Source organism: Hesperophylax consimilis, chromosome 11, assembly GCF_061612785.1.
Source record: "Hesperophylax consimilis isolate HC1 chromosome 11, BYU_Hcon_1.0, whole genome shotgun sequence".
NCBI lineage: Eukaryota > Metazoa > Arthropoda > Insecta > Trichoptera > Limnephilidae > Hesperophylax > Hesperophylax consimilis.
This window is the reverse complement of record NC_142846.1, coordinates 21,700,908-21,706,912: the sequence shown is the minus strand read 5'-3', so window position 1 is coordinate 21,706,912 and position 6,005 is coordinate 21,700,908.

Sequence of the window (6,005 nt, the reverse complement as noted above, 5' to 3'; positions counted from 1 at the left end):
TTTGAAAAATTCTTATTAGTGAAACGTGCCCAGTCAGAAACTAAACGTATTTAAAAAAAATAAAATGCGGTCTGGATGGCGAAAATTCTGTGAAAACTTTTCTCCTGAAACTCCCCATTCGTCAGTTTTGACCAATTTAAAAAAAATCGGTTCGTCATATGCCCCGCAGCACACCAAACATATTCCAGGAGAAATTATTATAGGTTTTCAGTCTTCAGTTGCCAGATGTGAAGAAATGGCCTCTTTTATTTAATATAGATCCCAACTGGCTAGACTCTCAATAAATTATAATAATTATTATTATTTCCCTTTCAGACTCTTCTCTAGTTCCTGATGGAATATTGAATAGCTTCGTTAAAGAATTCTCTGACATGCCGGTTGAATATCTCTTATCCTTAATTAATAACATTAATTCCGGATGTCTGGAAAGTTTGAAAAAACTAGGGAAAAATCCGTTTGAAGTCTCACCCTATCATCTGATTGCTCTTTCGTCGTGTTTAATGAAAGTAGCGGAACATTTGATAAAGAACCGATTCGAATGGTTTTTTGAAAATCAGACTATTATTTCTCCTAATCAATTGATGTAATAAAAATCCCAAATAACTACCTTAATATCAACTTTAAACAGATAGATGCATTAATATCCACTTTTCCTTAAACAATATTGAACCGTAAACTATGGAAAAGGTTACTTCAGGGGTCTGTAATCAGTCCATTATTATTTAATATTTATATAAGTCATTGTGACATTGAAATTCCTTCATCTATCAACCGAATTTATTTCGCGGACGATTTCCTTACATATTTACAACAGAAAAAAATTATTGCATGCCTCGAAGCAATTAAATTTGACCTTGCATAATATTAAAGTTTTGCGGTTGACAAATAGAATGAATTTATCTACCTCTAAAACCAAGGTAGTGGCTTTTACACGCAAAATAAAACTGCCCCACTTTTCCGTCTCTTTTGACAATGTCCCTCTACGAATCGTTAAGCATACAAATATCTTGGCCTACTTTTGGACCATAAGCTTTCCTGGCTCCCGCATATTCAGAACATTTCTGCTCAAGTGTGAAAAGGGGCTTAATATGATGCGAGCTGTTTCCAAAATATGGTGGGGATCCCATCCTACTGCTCTTAAACTATGTGTAATTTCCTCGTTCGAAGTCACATGTATTACAGCACATTTCTTTTCGACCCACTTCCTAAATATCTGGATAAAAAACTTGAAAGAATCCAATCAAAAGCGGCCAGAGTGATTATTGGGGCAGCGAAATCTTCTCTAATCAATTCTCTCCAGGTAGAATGTATAGATCCTCCCTTATTTTTCAGAAGAAAATCCCTCGCGGACAGATATATCTTTAAAACGTTATTTTTGTCGCATCACTCTTTGGAAGAGAGTCTCAATCGTTTGTTCAGTAATTTTAATAACAGAAAAAGAGATCATATAATAAAGATAGAGATCGATTCCCTAACATACTAAAAAGTTTTCTTTCATTCAGTTCTCTGTCCTCTTATCCATGATACTAATATAATAACGTATGACTTCCGGACAAACATTTTAACTTCCCCTAATAACTTTCAAAATGTTGAGGAATATTTTAAAAAGATTATCTCTTCAAAGTTTCCTAGATTTCCCTCTTATACACAGTTGGTTCCAAATCTGATCATAAAGAATGTTTCGTATTGGTTCATACCTATAAATTGTCTAAAGTAATTTCCATGTTTACTGCAGAATGTTTCGGCACTGAACAAGTTTTAATTCAAATGCAGCTCCTCAATATTCCTCGAGCCTTAATGTGCAGTGTGCACTGACCAAAAAATTTTAATTCTGACTAAGTTCAATTTTTTAATAGAGATGTTCATAATTACGAAACCAGAAATGTAAATAGGATTAGATTGCCACATATGAAAAAAACAAAATCACAGAACTGCCTAATGTACAAAGGACTAAAAATATATGATGAAATGCCTGAAAGTCTGAAGAATGAAGGAAGAATGAATGTATTTAAAAAGAAATGTTATATTTATTGTAAAAATATGTAAAATTACAAAATGAAATATGATCTTGTTTATATTAGTTTATATTCAAATGTATAAACTAACTCAATAAATAATAAAAAAATAAAAATTAAAAAATTAAAATTTTCCTCTAATGTCATTCGTTGTCCAGGAGACTGTATTATTTGTAATATTAAAAATATCCTCAATTGCTGAAACAAATCTATGTTTGAGACAATATTGGTTTGGGTGCCTGGCCATCTAGGAATTGAGGGTAGCGAGAAAGCTGATTCTCTCGCAAAACTTGGAACAGTCTCTGGTTCTATTCCTTTAGATTTTTAAATTCCTGTCTCTGACGTCTTCTCTATTCTTCAATCCAACATGTCTCGTTCCTGGGAAGAAAATTGGACAGATACGAAAACTTGAACTGGATCTTTCTATGCTGAATACATAATTATATTCCAAGTAAACCCCGGTTCCAAGGCAAAAAAAATCCAAAAGATTTATTTCCTGTATATTGAGAATGCGAATTGGCCACTTTTCTATTGCAGCTCATTTGCATAAAATTCGGGAACTCGAGAGTTCATTCTGCCGGTGTGGTGTGGAGGATGAGACTCTTGACCATGTCTTCTTCAATTGTAAAATCCATTCTTCTTTAAAAGGCATCTATCGTTTGCTTAAAAAAATAACCCACCAGTCTCCCCTTAGTATTCCGTAATTGTTGTCCCTCAACAAACCTCAGCGTATATTTAATTCTATATACTAAGTTCATAGATTTAAATGACTTTAAATATGATAAATAATGTCCCCTTATAGGATAATCCACAAAAGTTTAACCATATATCTTAAGTCTCGTCATATGCCGGGACCGCATATGTGAGTGCTGCACATTATCTACGAATTTAAAAAAAAAAATTATGTGCGATTTTGACCCTTATGTATAAGGAAGGGCTATTCTCGTTCTTTACGCAGCAAATACCGGAATGACTTCTAGCTTTTCAGATTTTTTACAAAGAATTTTTCTGTGGAATGCCAACGAAATATTTGCTGCGTTTTTAGTGTCAAAGCGTCTTCTTTCATTATTTTTGATATAAATTGATTGTGGAAATAATAGATTTGAGGTATCATCAGAAAGATAGTTTTATCTAAATTATTTTGATGTAATTTTTATAATATTTCACCCAAGAAAAGTGATGAAAATTAACTTCGTAAGAAATGTCAAAATTTTTACGTCATAATGAATAATTATATTTGTAGCATTATTTATTTACAGGTTTCTTATACAAAATAATATAATTAGTAACAACAGTTGTATAAACTACCGAAATCTGGAAGAATTGTTATCATATACTTATTTAATGCGACAAAAAAAAAATTAAGTGGACACTTGACGTTTGATTTTGGAATTAAATTGAGCTTGGAATTTCCTAGCACACCACTTAAAATCCATAATAGAATACGGCATTATTGCCTGGGTATAATAATAAAAATTATTTTTTCCAGAATGTATGCAGGGATAGTGCAATACAATTCTTTACATATTTTGAAATAACACAAAAGAAATCAGAAAAATAATGAAAAAATAAATTAAACAAAATAACAATAAATAGACACGTAAAATGATAAAAAAAAACCTAAAACCAAAGGACTAAAACCAGGAGTCTCCGGAAGGTACCTGTGATATAATGTATTATTAAGTTTGTAAATTTATGAATTGTTTAAATTTTGTGAAACAACCCGTTCTTAGTTTTAATATAATTCTTGACTTCATTGAAAGCCCATCCCTCTTGGAATGCTACGGCTTTTACGTGCCTGAAAACTTCTGCCGAAGTTCACGACTTGCTCAAGATACCACACCTCAGAACAGATGTTCTAATACAGCATAGCATAACAATCACGAAGATGCCATTGAACGATCTTTCCGACACAATGTTTATATTTATTATCTCTTTAAATAATCTTTTTTGTATAATTATCTTCCCAAATGTTAGAATGACTTATTGTATTGCATTTACGAGTAACTGGATGAATAATTTTACCGCACAATAATAAAAATAAAAAAACAGTTAAACAGTTAAACAGTTAAAAGCTCGGAAGAAATATATATATATATATTTCTTCCGAGTTTTTATTTTTATATATATAATAAAAAATATATATAATATAATAAATATAAATGTAATAATAGCAAGGCAATGGGAGGGCTATGTGTCTTTGTATTCTGCAATATTGCATGGTCTGAAGGTGGAAACTCATGAAAAGTGTATTTTTAATTCACCTGATAGCGTATGAAAGCGATGGAAAGCCACAGGTTACCGGATTCTACCTCGCTAGTTTCACCAAAAAAAGTGTCCACCACCTGATAAAATACTCGGAAGTTTCTAATATTCTATTCGCGGTGCGGACTGCCACCTCACGAAATCGTAATCTTTGATAATTCAGTAAAAAGTGTATCCGAGGGTTCGGGCGCTGGCTGTACGTAGACTGCCTATAGTAGACTGCCGCGTATTGACGAGTGGTTGTTGTCTCGGCTGGAATAGGTGTGCGAAGTGGGGAAAACTTTTTTTTAGTAAAACTGCCTTCTTTCTGTCTCGATGGAGTGATCTTTTATTTCCTCGCCGACGATAGATGTCGCTGGTGCATCGGGTATTCAGGGAGAATCAGTGGTTTGGCTCGATCATCGCTGTGCTGGATTGCTACGCTGCTTACGCAACAAATACAGTGTTGGACTTTCAGTTATTTTTATATGTTTTGAACTTCCCCACCTTCCTCTCGCCATTTCCTTCCCTTCCCCACTGCCGCCAGACTCACAATATACCTAAATTAGGTAAATTCTATGATCGACCTGTACTGGATAACTACGCCAGTGACATCGACTGTAAAATGTCGGTTTCCTGTCGGGGGGGTACCTTAAGTAAAGATTTGCAATTGAAACACAACTTGGCGAATGTCGTCGGACAACTGATTGATTGGGCCAGTTTTTTGCATATTTATTGGGTTAAAATTCAACAGTTTCTACACGTATTAATGTGCAGTAATTATTCTTATCTCTAAACAGGAAACATGTGAGTATTATGGAACCAAGAAAAATTAGCGAAATTTAATTACTACATTTAAATCCCATTGGACACATGATATGTGTCCAGTGATAAGCCTCACAAGGATTCGGCTTCGTAAAATGTGTCATAACCATAGACATATGAATATTAGTAGACCTGCCCTAAGTGATTAAAAGCGTATTATCCCCACTCCCCATACCGGTTCCATTGAGCCGGCTGGGCTCGCATATGGCCTCAAGTGAAATTTGAAAACGTGACGTCATCATTCTTGTGCGAACTATGGTCGAGGCATCATCGGTTCATTTTACGAAATAACACGGCAAAATGTTGACTTGTGATATGAAAACTTGTAAAAATAGATGTGAAAAAGAGAATAAACCCAATTGTCGTATTACATTCCATAAGTAAGCATTATTTTACTTTATTTTAAGCTTATTCACACCGTATTATATGGATCAGTTTTAGAAACATATACTATCACATCACAATGTAGCGATTCTCAAGTGTGCTCATCGTTGTTTACTGGGGTAAGTAAATTATGAGACATTTGTAAAAGTGTCTTAACTAAATACTCTGAAACTAACTACGACTCTGAAAATAGAAGCTGCCTTACTTTGCCGAATTTGGACTTCGCAAATTAGTTCATAACGTGGCGAGTAATTTGCGCTCCCATGTAGAAATGTCTATTCATTCAAAAGCAGATTTTACTTTTAAGAACTAAATGGTGATATTATAATGCGAGATGCCTATTTACTGTCAGATTGATTTATTGACGAATCACAGTCAGCCTTACTCCCTTCGTTCTTCAACAGTTGATTTTACCCCTCGCCATTATCTTCTCGTCTATTAATTCCTATGTCTGTGGTCATAACAGATAAATGTTAATTTCCTTAATTATTTCAATAATTATTTAGATACATCCACCTGCTGTACGAAACAACCCCA